Raw genomic sequence first — 20,079 nt, 5'->3', positions numbered from 1 at the left:
ATTAAGACAAAGCAGCATGTGCCTGGTGCCGAGCGCTTGAGTAGGGGTGAGTTATTGTCCACACAGCACTTCCCCATCTTTGACTCCTGCCTCTGGTCTTCTTTTACTGTTATGTTTACTTCTTTCCCTGAGCCTTAGAATTGACTTCTTGCTCTGTCAGCTTCAATTTCTGCCTTTTCTTCTCTTTTCAGAAGTTCTGTTTAGTAAATGCCTCCGAGTCAACTTCTGACTTGCTTCTCTCATCTGCCAAGGTAATATTCAGTGCCTGGAGGCATGAGAATAAGAGAAAAAGATTGGGGGAGAGCGAGTAATGGAAGAGGAAATCAAGGGGAATATGGAGGAGGGCAAGGGCATCCTCTCTCATGGTTGGAGCCTCCAGCCTCCCAGTGTCCACGTGAGTTTTTCCGCTGCTCACGTGAACGGACAAGAGAAAGTCTGCCTTCTTCTGTGTGAAGCTTAGAGTTGAGGCCAAACACATTCCGCTGAGAAACTCAAGGTTGTGGCTCTCAGCCATGAAGAGTGAGATGCCTCCCAAGCTGAGCTGGGTCGAGGAAGGCCTGAGTTCACTGTCTGCCTCCTTCCCACATACCCTGCATCAGCAAGATTGAAGAAGCTGTCAGGGTCTGCACTCAGTCTCTCATGCAAAGAGCTACTCATGAGATCCCTTCTGGAAACCCAGGTTCCTCAGGGTGCCCACTCGTCCTGGTAATGGGGTGGGGATAACAGGTCACTTCAATTGCCAGTCACTGTAAGTACCTTGCATGTGTAATGACAGTAACATATCACCCAATGCAGTGAGGACTCTGTTTGAGGCACAGTCAAAATTAGTTGAAACTTAGAAATGTATTTTAATCTCTGATACGCCTCTGAGTATCCACTGTCATTAATAACTACCGTGGTTCACCCTGATTTTGAGATGGAAGTCTAGGCTGGACCTGTTTCACTGACTCATGGCAGCAAGAGCCTGGCTTCAAGTCAGCTTGTGTGATCTTCATTTGGAAAATATGTGTGTGTGTGTGTGTGTGTGTGTGTGTGTGTGTGTGTGTGTGTGTGTGTGTATGATATTATGCATGTGCCTGCCTGTGTGCCTATGTTTTGTTTCCTGTTGCCGTGATAAAATTCCCTGACAAAACAACCTAGGAAGGGTCTGTTTTAGCCCACAGTTCTAGTGGCAGTCCATCATAGTGGGGAAGTCACAGGAGCAATCAGAGGCAGCAAACGGACACACTCTCCTCTTCAGCATGAACAGGTCCTAGCCCTGAAATGGTGCCACCCACATTCAGTGTAGGCCTTCCCACCTTAATTAACCCACTCCAAAAAAAACAAAACAAAACAAAACAAACAAAAAAAACCAAAAAAACCAAAAACAAAACAAAAAAACAAAACGTTCTTTTCCAGGCTTGCCCACAGGTCAAGCCAATCTAGACAGTTTTTCATGGAGACTCTTCCTAGGCGATTCCATATTGTAATAAATGGACAATTGTGACAAACCATCCAAGTCTTCAAGTCTAAGTCTGGCTCTGAGTCACCCAGAACTTGTTCAAATCAGGGTACTCGATGGATCATCCTCCTCCAATTTCTGATTTAGTAGGTCGCAGGACAGGCCTGAAGGTATGACTAACAAGTCTTTGGTTGTGTGGTCAAGGATGCTCCAGACTATATATGGAGTACAGCCTATCTACCCTAGGGTCCCATTCTTGACTCAGACCTCTCCTTCTTAAGTTCTTTCTGGAAAGAGTGAACAGAAATTAAGCGCTCGTGCGCGCGCGCGCACACACACACACACACACACACACACACACACACACACACACCCTATGAATAACAGGCCTAAGTTACCTGTGGGATGGAGAAGAAACACGTGTGACTGCACCTGCAGTGTGGACATGCGTTGCAAACTGCTAAAGCACGCAGCCACGCGGGGCCCACTTTATATGGATCTAATTCCATGTCTCAAGCAGGCCAATTCACAGAGGCAGGAAGCAGATGAATGGCTGTTCAGGACTGGGAGCAAGGAGGAATGGGGAGTACTGCTTACCGGGTTTCCCTTTGGGATGATAAAAATGTCCTAGAGCTAGATATTTGTGATAGCTGCACCACCATTGTAAATGTATTTTATACTGCTAAATCAAATGCCTTCAGGTGACCAAAAAGGTAAGTTTTACGATGCGAGTATTTTACCACGATAAAATATTAAACGTGTGAATGAAGTCCTGATTCAACTCAATTTAGGTGGCCAGTTGAAATGTTTACAGGATTACGGCCGAGAATGCAAAGGACCTACAGGACTCACATAAAAGAGTCACCAGGGGTGTCATACCATAAGTCTACCTTAGGCACCGTCTGGAGTGCGGAGTCTAGAGGTGAAGCACCTATGGGTTTAAAGCACACCTCCAAAGACTCCCCTGTGCAGCCAGGACAGGGGCTCGTGGCCACTGGCACCAACCCTTGTTTGGGAACACGGTGAGGAGTTCTTGGGATCAGCCCAGCTCTCAGGCCTTGGAGATCAGCTTTGCTACCTCAGACAAATCCTGAAGAGAACAGCATTTCACAGAGTTTGTGAGATATACACGGAGGGACGGGACCATGTCTGATCTCTGCCACTGCCTGGAAGGGAAGCACAGTGCCCTGGGCACGTGGAAGTCCCACACTGCAGCGGCTTCACCCTCAGTCCAGCTTGCTCCCTTCCATAGGGAGAGAGCGTGGTGAGGTAGAGTTAGTATCAAGAGGCTAAGGCCCATAGAAATTCATTCTGTCCCAAATTCAAATCTTCTTTTGTCTGTCAAAACCCAAATAAAGATAAAATTCACTCATAATTTCTAATAAAAGTATTGTTTGAACTTTTCCAAGGGTTAGTTCAGTTTATACACATAGGTGATATTGGGAATATATATGTATATGTATATGTGTATGTATGTATGTATGTATTCAACCATGTTGTGGTACAGATACAGTAATATACTCTGTATTCTTTCTCTTGGCTCTGTGTCTTCAGCACTGTTTGGTTTCAGTAGTTTGTTCCTGACATTTTGTTCTTGTTTCTGAGACAGGAACTCACTATTTCGTTCCTGGAACTCACTATGTAAGCCAGGTTATTCTTGAATGCACAGAGATCCAGCGGCCTCTGCTTCCCGAGTGCTGGAATTAAAGGTGTGTGCCACGATGCCTGGCCATTACTGACATTTTAACAGTGACATCGTATTTCATGGTGGTTTTACCACAGCTTCCTTTGATAATCTGTCATTAAGCCTTAGCCTGCTTCCGAGTTTCCAGTGTTTGGAACCATGCCAGGTAGAAGCATTCCGTGGTGGCTTTTCACTTTCTTTGACTTTTTTTGTTTCCTTAGGATAAATGTCCCCTAAGTCCCTGGGTCAAGGATGTGAACTCTGTAGGTTTGACCGCACTGTTCAACAGCCTCACTTGCGCTCGGATTATCGCCTGCCAGTACAGCCGCCATTTTCAACAATACTGAATGCTAATACTGAATTCCAGAGTTTGAGAAAGCTCTGCAAACTGCACAGATTCTAACTGGACATAGACCATGACTCTTTCCCCTTCAGGACACAAACACCACCCCTTTCCTCATCTCTCTTTTGGTGCAAGCCCCTGATATTTGTAAGCCGCTTGAGGGAACATCAAGAAATCAATAATTACGGTTTTTTTTCTTTGAAACAATGAGTTATCCAAGCAATCCTACTTCCCAATATGTTTTGTGTTTTTCTAATAGCAGAAGGTTTTGTTTTGCTTGTTTGTTTCCAAAGTAAACCAAATAATACTTTGTTTCAGGTTTGCTGGCTGCCTCAGGGGTTGTTGTGTACAGGGGAGATGTATGAAGTTTTTTTCACTGAGCGAAAAGACATTTCCCCACATTTGCTCAGTCATCACTGTTCTCCTCCAGTGTCTCTCTGCACCCCCATTTTGTTTCCTGTCTATGCCAAGATCTCGGGAAAAGCTATTTGTAGAGTGCATTTGAAGACAAAAAGCTCTTGTAATTGAAACCAAAAACTAGTGGAGAGCTGAAGAGACAGCTCAGCAGGTAAAAACACTGCTTTTCCAGAGGACCAAAGTTTGGGTCCTACAATGGGTGGGTAGGTCACAAGCTCCTGTGACTTCAGGGAATCTTCTTCTTCTGGTCTCTACAGCAGAAAGGCACACACACACACACACACACACACACACACACACACACACACACACACACAAGCTAGACATATGCATTGGTAACCACTGACGGGGACAGGAGGAGAGTTGGATGTGCCCATGTGATAGACATGCACACTGGTACCCACTGACCTGGCAGTGTGTGATAGCAAAAAAGATGCTGTGAATCCAGTAATGTTTTTAAAACAACTCTGCATCTCATTAATTTTAATAGGACCTAGGTAAATTTCAAAAACATTAGTAAAAAAAAATAATAAACATAAGATGAAGGCATCTGGCTACCCCTATCTGGCGTATGCTTGTGCTCTCAGATTCCTTGTTTTCTTTTTTACAGAGCAAGGGAAATGCTGCTCTCAGAACAAGCCAGTGTCTTATGACCGACAGGGACTTAGCCAATGAACGAGACTAGGGGAGCACTGTAACCACTGCTTCACTAGTAATTTTTAAATTACTTTTTAAAGTGTGTGTCTGTCTGTCTGTCTCTGTCTGTCTGTCTGTGGAGACCAGAAGATTATTCCCTGAAGTCACAGAAAGGTTGTGACCCACCCATTGTAGGAACCAAACTTTGGTCCTCTGGAAAAACCGTGTTCTTACCTGCTGAGCTGTCTCTCCAGAGCTCCCCTAGTTTTGTTTGTTTAGGTTTGGTTTGGACTTTATTAATTACAAAATCTCAGCACTCGGGTGGGGAAGGTGGGCAGGACGTCCCAAGCTTAGCTGAGGAGCTACTGGCCTTTGATACCTGCTGTGTTTGCTGAGGGGTAAAGTGCAGTCCCGAGCAAATGTGTATTCCTGACACAGGCTTGACCATGGCAAGGACCGCAGTGCCTCAGCTGCCGCCTGGCAGTGGCAAAGGTGGGGCTCGGCAGGATGGCAAAGCCTTCCTTGGGCAGAATGGAAACTCTAACAGTGGGCGTGGAAAATGTCCACCACAGCTGTCTTCCTCAGAATATTTACCATCTGCAGACTGCTCCCCTACAGAGACTGTTCCTACTGAGATTAGCTAAGCCTGCCTTCCTAATCCACTGCATACCATAAGCCCTGCTTCCTTGTTTTATCTGCATGCAGTAACCCTGCCTCTCTCTTCAACAGTGCCCAATAAACACTGCTTCTGAGGTACCGCACCTTCTCTGTGGGTCAGAGTTTTGCCTCCCAGCTGGGCTAATACTGCTTGGGGAGGAGAGACACAGGGACGCTAGGCTATGTTCCTTCCTTGCCACCATGGGGAGGTAAAATATAGCCTAAGATAGGGGTCCCAGCCCATGTTTCTTCGGGTGATAAGCCATTAGGACTGGGGCAGAACCTGTTGTTCTCTAACTCCGGGGCACTCAGATGCCTGGAAACCTTGAAGAGGAGAAAGACTTCTTCTCCCCACAGCAGCCCTTGAGGACGAAGACAGTCCTTGCTTGTCCAAACTGTGTACTAATGGTAGATGAGAACACACGTGACTTACTCAAGAGGACCAGAAATTAAATGCCCAAGAAGGGAGCTTATCAGCTAAACCCTCAGGTCCCATTTAGTTACCTCATTAGCATGGAGAACTCTAGGCTCTATGCTGTGAGATCCATTATCATGGTCCTCTTATTGGGGGTGTCATGATCGTGTACTCCGGAATAGGAATCTGGTTGGGACCAGATTAAGATGTCTATCATTCTCAATTATGAGAACTGCGGGGTTCCTTAATCTGCTTAACCTTACCAGTTTCTCTGTCTGGTGACACAGTTCCCCTTGTTCCACACTTCTCCGTCAAAGAGACCTGGTTATCCATCCCAGCATTTCTCTGCTCATGTGTCTGCCATTTCTTTGTTCCCTCATTGTCCCTAATCAGAGGTTTGGATCCCCAACCATGCAAGGACAAAACAGTTGTGGTCTCTGGTAGATTGACGGTGTGGGGCTCACACCCAAGACTACTTGGGCGACACAAATTGGACTCAAAGTATTTGTAAGATAGAGACAGCACACAGAATTGGACGGATCTGGGGGGAGTTGGGAGGTAAATATGATCACAATACATTTTATGAAATGTTCAAAGAATTAATAAAATATCATTAAACTTTTAACTTATGTTTGTTCATTTGTATATGTATGGGTGGGTGGGTGGCTTACGAGTGTCACAGTGCGTGTGGAGGGCAGAGTATGACCTGAGGGCGTTGGTTCATTGGTTGCATCCTTTGGGTCCTAGGGATAGAATTCAGGTCATCTGGCTGTTGGTGACCGCCTTTTCCACTGAGCCACCTCACAGGCCTGCGAGGACCTAGTACTGAACGCTATCCTGCCTCTTATTCTCGGCCCTTGGGACTCATCTTTAATTTTCAACACTGGCTGATTTCAAGCAGGCTTCCTGCATGTTCACCTCTTATCACTGACAGCAACAAACAATTAATGGCATTACTTAAATGTCTCACTGCCTGAAATAACGACCTCTTCCAATTACAAAGTAGCAAAAGCCGAGCAGAGCCTCTGTTCCTTTCACTGGCTGCAACATCTTGACATCTGCCTCCCTCTTTTGCTTTGCCTGAGACAGAGTTTATCTCAAATGCAGTAGGTCATCCGTTTCTATTAGGGACGTATTATTTGTGACTTCAAGGACACTTTAGACTGGTGCTTTGCAGACGCTGGCATTCTCAAAACTACCATTCTTCAGGATCCCCAGAGTCTACACAGTCTTTGGACTCTGGTCATGTGGACATAGCTCTAGGATGTTATCATCCAAATATTTCCGTACACTCTTACCACATCTTCCCTACAAAATTACTCTAGCTCAGTACCCCATCTTTGCTTCTTATTTGGTTTTGGTTTGGGTTTTGGTTTGGGTTTTGAGGCAGGGTTGCTCTGTATAGCCCCGACTGTCCTGGAACTCACTCTGTAGACCAGGCTGGCCTTGAACTCAGATATCTGCCTGCCTCTGTCTTCCAAGTGCTGGGACTAAAGGTATGTACCACCTCTGCTTGGACCAACCTTTTCTTTTTTAAACTCCAATTAGCATATGTTCATAGGTGCTTAAACTAAGGGAGCAGAGAGGTCACAGGGTATCTTCCAAGCCTCCCTTGCAGCAGAATATCTTTGAGAATTTTACAAAGTCGGTATTTTTTTTTTAATTAAAGTTCAGAAGGATGGTTTGTGACCATGAAATGTACATTGTGTGTTCCTATGCACATATATGTGAGCCTACATGCATGATTTTTAAAAAAGCAAACAACAAAAAAATTCAACCAAGATCTTATTAATTAGCCACACCCTTCCTCAGAGTTGCTATTCATTGGCCTCTGCCGCTGGGTTCTGGGATTGGAAGTATGAACTACATACCTGACATGAAGCTGGACTCTACAGCACTTTTCTGGTTTCAGAGGATCAGCCCGGTTTCTGAAACATTTGCAAGCCAGGCTCCTTGATGCCATCTTTGAGAGGCCATTGTGAGACCTCCCTCCGGTGGCATCTACCATGACAGTGTCCACTGACTGCTCTCAATTGTGTGTTTTAGAGCCAAGCTCTCTTCTCTCCATGACTTCTGAAACACTCAAAGACACTTAGTACTTAGTGTTCTTTCCTGGGATGTTTCTTCAGTTACAAGATCCTTCATCAGATCGTCTTTCTCCGAACATGTGTAGATTGGATTTTCATTTTCACAATGTCTTTTTAAAAAAGATTTATTTATTTGTTTATATTTATTTATTTATTTAATGAATGTATGTGAGTACACTGCTGCTGTCTTCAGACGCACCAGAAAAGGGCACCGGATCTCATTACAGAGGGTTGTGAGCCACCATGTGGTTGCTGGGATTTGAACTCAGGACCTGTGGAAGAGCAGTCAGTGCCATCTCTCCAGCCCCCTCACAATGTCTTTTGATGTACAAAGCTTTTAAATGATCATACAAGTGTTTATTCATAGTTTTCTTTCCCCAGTGCCATATGCTAGGTTCACAATCCCAGCACTCAGAGGCAGAGATGGGAGCGGGGGCTGTTGTTTGGGACCAGCCTGGGCTGTACATCTGGGCCCTGCCTAGGGACTGGGGCTGTTCATGCTTACTATGTATGAGGGCCTGGGCTCAATGTCCAGCACTACACACACGTACATGGCAAGACTGAGAGTTCCTCCATAATTCCCACCACATGCATGACCTCTCCTGCTGCTGAAATCCCACGCCAAACCAGTGCATTTGCTACATAGGCTAAGCCTAGTTTAACACATAGGCAGCCAGAGCCCAGTTTACTCTGGGATTCCATCTTGATTTCTATGAGTCCCATGGGGTCTAACATCATCCACCGCTCTAGTCCCACACATACAGCTTCACTGCTATACATGGCTGTGTTCTGCCTACGCATCCCCTTTCACCTTCTTATCATCCATTGAGCTTCCTCTTTCAGGATATCTTCTGCTTGGAACCCACTTCTGCTAGTGTGGCTGGCTTTTGTAGTAGTGTTCAAGCTTTCTCCGTGTGTCTTATGGCTTGGCAGCTCCCTCTCTTTAGCCTCGACTAATAATCCACTGTTGGGGGTGTACCACACATAATCACCCTCTCATCGCTTACTTACCTGTCAGTGCAGTGCTTTTGAAACTGGGGTTTTGGGTCTCCGAGCTGAGCACGAATTCCTGAAGGCTCAGGAGTTTAGAATTTTGCCTGGAGGGACAGCTTGGTGAGTAAGTGTCTGTTCTGCAAGAATGAGGACTGGCCTTTAAGTCCCTGGAAGCATGTGAGAGCCATCCTAATACAGGCCTCAAATCCCAGTGCTGAAGAAGTGGGGATAGTTAGGCCCACCAAGCTCACTGACTTCAGCTGAGTTAGTGGACCCCAGGTTCCAGGGAGAGGCCTGGTCTCAAAATAATGAGGTTCATTGGCCAACAAAATGGCTTACCAGTCAAGGTGCTCGCTGTCAAACCTGATAACCTGAGTTTAATCCCCAGAACCCATATACTAGGAAGAGAGAACAGACTCCCTCTGCTCGTCTTCTGACCTCTACACAGGTTCCGTGGCACATACTCATGTGCAAATACATACACATATGGTCATACCATATACGTACACACAAAGAGACACTTAGTAAATAAAGGTTCAAAAAGTACATTGGTGAAGTGACTCGGGAAAACATTCAACCTTGATCTCTGACCTCTGCATGCACATACACACTTGCACAATCACACATACAGAGTTAAAGTCTTTTAAAGGGATTTTTAGAATAAAGAGCATCCTAGCAGATAATAGGTGCTCAATAAATGTGTCAATTAGTGACAAAATTATGCTAATGAAAGAGAAGCTAATAATCCAGTAAAGTCAGCTGGGCGAGACCTGTCCCTGTTGGATTATCATAGACAGGACCATCTTGTCAACTGGGTCTGCTAGCCAAGCTGCCTTCAGCATGTAGGACAGATCCATGCTTCCTAGGTAGCTACCTGGGCTGTGCCCTGGGCCAGGGGCTGCCCACTGCTGTGCCCTGACAATCTCTCACAGCCCTGCTTCAAGCGTGGACCGGTTTGTCATTCCCCAGAACCACTCCCTTGCTCTGGAAGGTTGCAAAGATTTACATGGTCCCCCAGGTGCCTCTGTGAGGTTCTTCTTCCCTGGGCTGTAATTCATGGGGCCTAGAAACACATTTAGAGTCGCATGGGGCACCCTAGCTACTACCACATCTGCCATCAGCTTCAGTTCCTTCTCAGCATGTGTTCTGCTGTCAGTGTTCAACAGGTTTCTGCCAGATGGCCAGGGCAGGGGGAAATCTCACCCAGCCAGGCAGCACCATCACCCACCCCCAACCTCTGCCTTTACTGGGTCATCGTCTCTTGTTCCAAGCAGGACTTCCCAGGTCTGTGTGTGTGCAATGTTAGCTCTGCTCAGGCTGGTCCCCAGCTGCCCTTCTCTTGCCTATGAGTAAAAGTGTTCTCTGTGGACAGAAGTGGGTTCCGGGTACTTTTTTTGTGTTCATCAAGATTGTGCCTTTTTTTGTAATTTCAGACATTCATATTCTTGGGCCCTCTAGTTTTGGAGTCTAATTTCCTGAAATGTGTGTGTGTGTGTGTGTGTGTGTGTGTGTGTGTGTGTGTGTTTCCAGTCTTGCCTATATATTAGGATGATTAAGGTAGCCACATTGGTGGGGAAGGGTTCCACAAATAGCAATAGAAAGAAAGAAAGAAAGAAAGAAAGAAAGAAAGAAAGAAAGAAAGAAAGAAAGAAAGGATGAAAGGAAGGAAGGAGGGAGAGAGGGAGGGGGAGGAGAGAGAGAGAGAGAAAGAGAGAGAGAGAGAGAGGACATCATAAAAATCAAAAGCTTCTCCTTCCCTCCCCTCTCCTCTTCCCCCTCTCCCTCCTCCTTCACTCCTCCTATCCCTGTATACCTCCTGTTCTTGGTCCTCCTGCTTAATGGTGGTGGTGGGGTCAAAGCCAGGTCACATGCACGGTTAAGTCTGTGCTCTACACTGGAGCCACTTGCAGCTAAAGTTACAGACTTCTGCTCATCAAAGGCCACTCACAGAAAGGTATTTGCTCCGTCCCTCTCTGAGAGGGGACTCACAGCATCTTAGCAACCCACAGGGCTCAGTAATAAAGTGACAGTTAGCCTCGCTAACAAATTGACCACGAAACTTGGCTAAGCACTGAGCAAGGGAAATACTGGCCGATGAATACACGAAAAGTGGTTTTTTGGTTTTGTCTTTGTTTGTTTGTTTTCTCTCAGCCCTGGCTGTCCTGGAACTCTCTCTGTAGACCAGGCTAGCCTCGAACTCACAGAGACTCACCTGCTGCTGCGTCCAGAGTGCTGGGGTTAAAGGTATGCTCCACACTGCCCCTGTGTGAGAAGGTGCTTTAATAATCGTACTTAAAAAGGAAACTGAAATGGAAACCAAAGTGAGGTCCCTGCCAAGTGGCCCAAGACAAGATGGCCAGCACTGACAGTGACAGTGACAGAGACTCGGGCTCCAGACAGCAGCAGGGAATGGCACTGACTGCTTTAGAAACTGGCCTGAGAACGTTCCAGAACCATGGATCTTTCCCCTCTTTGTTGTGGTGTGGATTACAAACTATACGTGCTCATCAAGGATAGTTTTTTAAAGTGGGTCAGTAAAGACTGCACATTTAAACTCCATGCATTCAATGTATATGAGTTCTAAAGGAACAAGGAAGACCGAATTTGAAAAAGTTCTGCAGCTGGTGTTGCTGAACAGGAAGGGTTGTCTTTACCTTGAAGTTTGAAACACCCTGACCCTACCCACCACCACCTCACCGGCCCTGTCTGTCAGCATTCTGCCATTTGATCACTGAGTAGGAGAATTCCAGTTACCTGAGATGTCTCTCATTCCCAGCACAGCTAACAAACCTCTGTACTTCACGACAAAGCAGAAAAACACTGTATCTTCTCTCCCAGCAAGGAGGGCCCTCTGCTCTTCCTGTGGGAGAGGAGGCCCAAGCACCATGGGGAAGCCTCAGCCTCTGTCCGGATCTGTCTGTTGGGCTGATGTTTCTGAGGGAAACACCTTCCGTGCACTTCGTCATTTGTCTCTGCACGTCCTGGTTTTGATGCAGTCAAGTATGCTTTATTTTAAAATGAAATTCTTTTCATTAGACACACCGAGATCACAGGCATTGGATTCACCTAATAGTCCCCCTCAGGTCATATGATATAGACCTGCTGCGTTCTAGTGTTTATAGTATGATTTGAGTATCCATTTTCTAACTGGGGGACATTGGGATTTTTTAAAATTAAGACCTGATTTTAAAAGTAGCCATTTAGGTGGATGGGACTGCTCACACCTGTGATCTCAGCCTTTGGGAGGCTGAGGCAGGAGAATCACTGAGAAGTCAAGGCCAAGGTCAAGGGACAGGTTGAGTCCCAATATAGTCTGGGCCACTAAGACAAAAACAGACTAAAACAAATTCCCCACAGAAACAAGTGGTTAAATAAGAGAATAAATGCACAAGTAAATTAATAAATAAACACTATTTTTCCACTCTAAACTCTCTCCTGCTAAGACTCAGAGGTATCTAGTAGAATGTTTAGCTATGAGGTGTTTGTGTTTTCAGACAGCATAGTGCCCACTTATTTTACAGTCTATGGGAGATGCTAAGGTCCAATTTGCCACCTGCTGCCCAGTGTTCGTTATGGTGCAGACTTGTCGAAATCTGAAGTTCAACATTGAGGCATCAAGGTCATTCTGAGGTCAGGACAGAAATCAAGACAAAAGGGGCCTTTTACCTGTGAAGACTCCTGACCCCAGGCTCGAGGTCCTGTCCAGATTCAACCCTCCAGTCAGAATGTCAGAGAAAAGAGAGGCAGAGGCTGGGCCCACACGAATTCTGCACATGTACGGATGTGATTCTATAAGACCTTGGCTCTCTCTGATGAGAATTTATGTTCCTTCTTTTCTATTGGTTCAACTCTTCTCCCATTTCCCCCTCCCTCCCTACTTTGCTTCTTCTTCCTTTTCTCTTTAAAATGTCCACTATTAAACTATATGAACTTGTAATAAGCTGAGACAAAAAAACTTCAGAGAATTACAAAGATTACCATCCAAGGATAGGAGAAATATACATGTTAATTAGAGTAAGTTTCATCATAATCAAAACATAATTTTATTACGGACAATTTTAAACACAGATCTATCTGACCAGTATGAAGAACCTTCGTCCTAAACTTATACAGGTGTTCACACGTGCCCAGCCCTCTCCCTTTCCCTGCAAACAATGCCAACAGTGGCATTCTTTCCTTCATAAACAACCCAAGAGCAATAGCGCTCTCTCTCTCTCTCTCTCTCTCTCTCTCTTTCTCTCTCTCTCTCTCCTTATTTCCCTTTAAAATTACACTGGTGTCAAACCTATGGGTTTGTGGAGATTAAGCAAGCACTCGGTTTACTGAGCTGCTCTCCCACCCCTTCTAAGTAGTACCTTTAGGAAAAATTGTCCTTCCTTCCTTCCTTCCTTCCTTCCTTCCTTCCTTCCTCCCTCCCTCCTTTAGTATATTAAGATAACTCCTAGCCAGTTGTGGTGGCAAACACCTGTAATCTCTGCATTTAAGAGGCTGAGGCAGGAGGATCTGGAATTCAAGGCTAAACTTGGCTATTTAGCAAGTTCAAGGATAGCCTCAAGACCTTATTTCAAAAAACACAACAAACAACAAAGACATGGAAAAAAGAAGAGGAGAGAGGGGTGGAGGAGAGCCCAGAAAATCACCCTCTCTCCTCTCTTTCTACTTTCTCTGGTCTGTTTTGTGGCAAGTGACAGATGGGACTCAGTCCCACGTGCACACACTCTAGCCTGGAGCCACAGCACTAGACCAAGGTCTGTCTTTTTCTCTTTAGACACGATCGATAGATCTTCGTCATATATAACAAACACTCATTTGTTAACAATACATCTTGCAGTCTGTGCTCCGATTTCCTGTTTATCTCACAATTTCTTTGTTCCGTTGGTTTCTCCAAACAAAGATCCAAGTGACATCTGTGCACTGCCCTTGCTGGAAACGACTCTTACTTGCTCTCTGTCATCTCTAGGGTTCCCAGCTTTTATTTTTCCTTGCCATTTATCTGCTGAAGAAGCTGGGCTCTTTGAATCACACGCACTAATCACTGGAGTGTGCCTCTTTCTTACCTGTAGTTCTGCTTGATTGTCGTGAGAACACTTGTTCCCAAACCGACAGCTTCCGCATCTGACATCTGATTACACCGAGGAAGACCTGGCCCTAAACACTTCTGAGGCAACAGTACCACAGAAAGATTAACCCTCGTGCTGTGCTGTCTAGTCCAGTCAGGTCACTTAAAACAAGCGGAACAGAAAACTGCCTGTCACCCTTAGCCTCACAGTGACCATGAATTAGAATATGCATCCCCGCCCCCTCTGTGTTTATGTTCAAGTAGGGCCAATAGGAGAGAACACAACCTAGGAGCCAGATGCTCTGATTTGGATTCCAAGCCTGAGTCTGGTAGGTACACACTTTTTCTCAGAATCTGTGTCTGATTCCTTACAGAAGAGGATAATGTCTCTTCTGACAGGCTGCTGAGATGCACCTGCCAAGCACGGTGAATTCAATAACTGTTTCTTTCTTTTCTGGCTTAGGTTAAAAATGGGGATTTAAAAAAAAATCCTCTCAGAACCACAGCTTGTTTAGATCCAAACACAAATGTGACATTTACCAGCTTCATAAACAAACAATGGCAAAGGTTTTCAAACACGCTCAAGAAAGGAGAAGGAATGTGGGAACAGGAAATACCAGGCTCTTTCTGGCCTTGTAATTAGGAAGTTCAAAAAAATTCTTCCCAAAGCTAGCATCTTCTATTTCAGTTCGAAAACATGCTATGCTCTGGATTCCGTGACTTGAGAACACATTTCTCCTAGCAGAACACAAGTTTGCTGTAAAATGCCTCAGAAACATATGGATGAAATTTCCCTGAAGCCACTCTAGGGATTAGGAATTAGGAAAAGAGTGCTTGGCAGAACACATTTGGGGTTTCGCCAGGCCAAAACCGACTGAGAAAGTTAGGACACAAGGCAGATCTTCAACGCTGCCAAGTTTACTCACAAGGATTTATAATTAGAGTTCCTTTGAAAAGCACTGCCTCACAAGTGGCAGAAGACAAAAAAAAAGCCTTTGTTCTCAACATTTCAACGAGGTCGCTAGTCCCCAGATGGACCGTTATACCCTCTCAGCCGTCAGTGTTCCCAGAGCCACGGCATTGACCATCTATGGTGAGTGCCTGGTGTCCTCTGGGGTCTCTTGTTTCCGGTGAGGAGTCCCTCTGAATTCCCGGATGAAGGGAACAAATCTCATTGGGTATTATTGAGTTACAGTGGAGAACAGCTGTGGGACAACAAGCAACTTCCCTCTCCGATGTCAACTTCCTCCTCCCCATTTATCTTTATCTCCCACAACACTACCGTCTACGCATTTTTTTTCTCTGTTACAATCAGCCCAGGAGAAGGTGGCTATGTGTGAGAATGTTGAGAATGGAGTGCTTTAAAATGTAGAAGGTTGCCAACACAAGATTTCAAGGGGACTGAGCTTTAGGGTTGGGCAGTTTCAAAACCCCAGGAGTCTGGATGAAGGAAGTCTCCTAGCACCTGAGATGTCTATTGACGTACTGTCTTCTTGTCCATTCCCTAAACCAAGTTTTCCCAAAGCCGTGCACCAGTTTTTCTCTGATAATCATCAGAGGGTACCTGGTGCCAGGGCCTCTGCTCAGCTCCTGGGATACAGCAGTGGACAGAATAGATGTAGACCTTGCCTTGCCCAATGGAGTCGGGAAGATTGGCATGAAACCCATGGACGTGTAAATCCAAATTGTGATCCAAGCACCATGAAAAACAGGATTAGGCTGAAGGTCGGCCAAGCTGACTTGGAGACACTGCAATGGTTTCTGGTCCAGAACATCTCCCCTCCAGTCTGGCTAGCCCCGTGTCCTCTAAGGAACACAGCCATTAGAGACCTGCTTTAACAATGCCCCCTTTGCTGGCAGGGCATCAGAAACCTGGAATACCAGTTACCCATTGTGTTTATCTAGCTGTTTCCCCAGAAAGCACGGGATGGCTGGAGAGAGGCTGGCTACACAGACCAGTGTGAGGAGTTTTACAGTTCAGTGTGCTGAGGAGTAACTTCAGGAAGGACACCTGGCCCGGCGCAAAAGGTCCCAGAGAACAAGAAAAGGCCAGGCCAGTGTCTCTCCACTTCCTTCACTTTCATATTGTTAGTGACTTTTAATTCCCTTTCTCTGCCTTGCCCAGTTTACGATTCAGTCACATAGTAAATGTTACTAAATAGCAGAGGAAATAGTAACTCGTGGCTAAATCTTCATCCTGGGTCTTTCCCTTTCTATCTGTTTCAAAGTGAGAAAAAAACTGAAACCAAAACAACCCATGGGGATGTTTCGCTGGTTGCTGTGTGGAAGTGATGCTGGCCTAGGAAGGGTATGCTGGCTTCTGACCTGGGAGAGAGGGAGGAGGGAGGTAGTGGGAGGCTGGCTGCCTGGTCTGCTTAGAGAGTTAAGACTCCTGTGGGGCACTAGATGGCAACATTTCCCTAAATGTAAACACAGCAGAGGCAAGGCCCTGTGAGCAGGTCAACCCTACCCAGCTCCTAGTCCCAGCACACACATAGTATGACACCCAAGGCTGTGGACCGAAGACTGAAGCTAAAGCAGATGGAAAGAAGAGCCTAGGAGCTCATCACTGGAGTCCTGTTAATTGTCAGCAGCTAGCACTATGACACCAGTACACTATCACACCATCACAACGATCAGCATCATCCCCGACACCATCACTGTTACCACCATCGGCATCACCATCAATCACCACTATCGTTATCACTGTTGCCGTGATCACCACTACCACATCAGTACCATGGCCAACCCATCATCACCGCCACCATCACTTATTATTTCCACTACCATCCTACTACTGTTCCAGTCAGCATCACAGACATCACCGTTATCACCACCACTACCAACACCGCCACTATATCCACCACCAACCACAATTACCATCATTGACATTTTTATCACACCACCATAACACTCTTACTACCAAGTCTCTCATGCTCTGTTCATTTTTGTTTGTTTGTTTGTTTGTTTATACTTAAAGGGGGGACCTCAGTGTCTAAGAACACATGCCACTCTTGCAGAAGAGCCAAATTCAATCCCAGAGCCCCCACACATCAGGCAGCTGACAGATGCCTGTAACTTCAGTTACAGGTAATCTGATGCCCCTCTGGCCTCCTTCTTTTCCTCCAGCACACACGCACATAAAATAAGTAACAATTAAAACAAAAATTGAAATTGTTTTTAAAAAAAATAAAGGGAACTTTGTTCGGAGAGAACTAATTAGAAATAAACACGTCCTTAGATTTTTGGTTTTAACCGCTATAACTACGATTATATTGAAATGCTTCTGTCTGGTATACAAACTTTGGGGAATTGTTTTAATGAATCGATAACAATGGTTTCTCTTTGCAATGTTTGTTAGGTATTCAGTTGCATTTGTCTTTGTTAGGGTTTCTATTGCCGTGATGAAACACTATGACCAAAAGCCAATAAAGGGGAAAAGGGTTCACTTGGCTTACACTTCTACATTTTAGTCCACCATTGAAGGAAGCCAGTACAGGAACTCAAACAGGATTGGAACCTGGAGGCAGGAGTTGATACATAGGCCATGAAGGGGTGCTGCTTCCTAGCTTTCTCCTCATGACTTGTTCAGCCAGTTTTCTTACAGAACCCAGGACCACCAGCTCAGGAATGGGCCCTCCCATATCAATCACTAATTAGTCACAGGATTGCCTACAGCCAGAGCTTATGGAAGCATTTTCTCAGTTGAGGTTCTTCCATATCAGATAATGATGGTAGTTTGTGTCAAGTTGACATAAAACTAGCCAGTATAACAATATTTGAAAGCAGTATTCTGTGTGGACTGAAACACCTCCCTGCAATTGTGTTTGTAATAGCAATGTATTCAGCACAATGTCTGCTTAGCAACCATGTCTACTTCCTAATTCCTATACCTTCCGCTAGTTACCTGAGGAGGTAGACCAGCTGACCCATGGAGAGGAGTGTGCAAGCATAGCATTGGACACAGACAAATATTCGCTAAACTTCCACTTTAATTGGATTGATCAGGTAAAGTGTTTCTTGTGGACCAGAACTTAAGCGAAAGAATAGCAATGAGGGTGGTGGTGACAATGCCAAGGGAGAATTACTGGCAGAAGTTGACTGATGGCTGCCTATCTTAGACTGCCTTTTTCTCCTCTTAAAGCTATATGCTCCACAGCTGCCACTTGACAGAAGTAGATTTTTCAACCACACTTCTACTCATGCATCCAAACCAACAAGCAGATTTCCAGCGTTTCTCAATGCATTCTCAGTCTCTAGGGAGACGGTAGTAAGCATCTGTCCTAACGATACTTACACACTGGCGAAGAAGAAAAGTGGATGAAGAATTACTAAGTATAATCCAGGTTTGATACATGCCAGCACAAAAGTGAAGCAGGATTCAGACCCAGTGAGAGGTAAGACTGAGCATGTGTTTGGTGTGTATGTGTTTATGTATGTGTGTGTATGTGTGTGTGTGTGCATGTGTATCCTTTCATTAGATTATTCAGATTCACCAACAGAGGCTACTTGAAAAGATTTGAACACAGAGAGCTTACTAAAAAGAGGTGGCAAGTCACATGAGTGTCCTCAAACTAAGATACATACATCACCACTATGGACTGACCAGTCTGGTGAGAGCAGAACCCAGGCTTCCTGCAGCTGAGCACCTATGTACGAGTGAGCTACATGCCTGCTTTGCTTGTTTTCTTTCTGATTGGCCCTAGTTACACAGAGAAGGTTTGAGGTGACAAAGTGCTAGGTTTGAATGGATGTGCCCTTCCAAAGTCCAAATGGGAAACTGAACCTCCAGGTGGCAGTGCTTAAGTTAGAGGGATCATCATGATCAGAATTAATGCCCTGATAAAGGAGACTTCTGAAAGCTGTCTGTGCCTTCCTTCTGTCCCTTCAGCCTTGCGAGGCTACAGAAATGTCACACTCTCAAAAGCAGGATGACCCTCACTAGATACTGAGTCTCCCAGGGCCTTGGTCTCGCTTGGCGTGCACAGCCAGTTCTCTGAGGGCAGGTACTGAGGCAGAATTTCCAGGTTTTCTTTTTAAGTTTATCAAACCCTGTGATTGGAAGGGGAAAGAAACATTATCAGAAACGAACGCAAATGGCACGAAAGCAGTTAATATGCATGGCCAGCTGGCTCCACTAAAAACTTGCTAAAAATAATTGCTACTCCATAGAGATGATCAGCAGACCTCTCTCGTGCTCACTGTATGCTTTTTTTTCCTTGCTAGGGTACCCAGAGCATCGTACAGCTTGTAGCTCATTTTCTTATTAACGGAGCTTTAAAATCTATAAACTGAAGGTTATTCTTAATGGTAAATAATTGATACATTTGAATCTGCTCTTGCTGGAAGTATTTAAGTTCAATGAAATTTAAGGCAAACTTGAGAGGAAGGGAAGGCGTTGATAATGGGCAGAGGAAAGAGTGAATTATTACACACAACTGACAAAGGCCTCAGTCAAGGCAATGCTGAGGGGAACTTTGCCCTTTAGGTGAGATTGCATGGGGTAAACATGGATGGCTCTTTATCCTTCACCTGTTTCAGTCTCTGGATAAAGGCTATAGCCAAGTGACTCCTTTCAGAAGATACAATGGATGTGGCCCTGTCCATGCACAGGGCCCACTGGGTTAGAGAACACAAAGTAACCGCGGTGAGGGGTGTGATATGAGTAAATGAGGCTGTGGCTTGGGAGACCAAGTCCCTTAGAAGCTATAGATGGGCAAGGTCTGAATGGAATCACATCCTGGCTTCTTTACTGACAGCACAGCATTTTTGAGAAAACTCGTCTAAGTCTGTGTATGTGTTTGTATGCATGCATATGTGTACATGTACATACGGGTACAAAGATGCATGCCACACATTAAGTATTAAGACAATCCCAGAGCTATTGATAAAGCTACACGATTAGAAGTGATGGTCGAATGATTTATACAATGTTCCTAAATAAATAAAACCAGGGTATCAACTTCACCAATCTGGGCACCACCTGGCAGCTAGGAGACCCAGCATACTGTGGAAGGGGCCCAGTTAGCTCGAGACTGGACATACTGTACAGTGACCCCTCCAACGCTACTCTCTGCCCCAGCTCACAGCCAGGCTGCAGTATAAAGCCATCAGGATCCGAGTTGTGACAGCAAGGCTGTCCTCCAGCTCAAGGACACAGAGGGCTCAATCTGTTCTCAGCGCTTCCTTTCACACTTGCTTGCTTCGCTTAGGATTTCCCAGGGACATGAGTCTGTCAACAGATCTCTCGGCAGCACATTCTTAAGAAGACATGACAAAGAAATCAATAGCCCTGCTGGAGCTGCCAACCACTGCCCAGGGCAGAGGCAGGACAGCTTTGCCCAGGC

General features: G+C 45.4%; 1 protein-coding gene across 5 annotated transcripts in view; it reads left to right on the top strand.

Annotated features, from left to right (window-relative positions):
• Positions 1-6,170, top strand: part of LOC102547703 (uncharacterized) — a 30,378-nt gene extending 24,208 nt beyond the window's left edge. For 3 of the 5 annotated variants that reach the window (XR_010052624.1, XR_010052629.1, XR_010052635.1), the window contains one exon: positions 192-6,170. The gene's annotated coding sequence lies outside the window, so the exon portion shown is untranslated. The remainder of the gene's footprint in view (positions 1-191) is intronic. The other 2 variants (XR_010052628.1, XR_010052633.1) reach the window with 1 other exon arrangement.
• The last annotated feature ends 13,909 nt before the right edge of the window (positions 6,171-20,079 follow it).

Source organism: Rattus norvegicus, chromosome 6 (assembly GCF_036323735.1).
Source record: "Rattus norvegicus strain BN/NHsdMcwi chromosome 6, GRCr8, whole genome shotgun sequence".
Classification (NCBI taxonomy): domain Eukaryota; kingdom Metazoa; phylum Chordata; class Mammalia; order Rodentia; family Muridae; genus Rattus; species Rattus norvegicus.
This window is presented reverse-complemented; position numbering and strand designations above follow the sequence as displayed.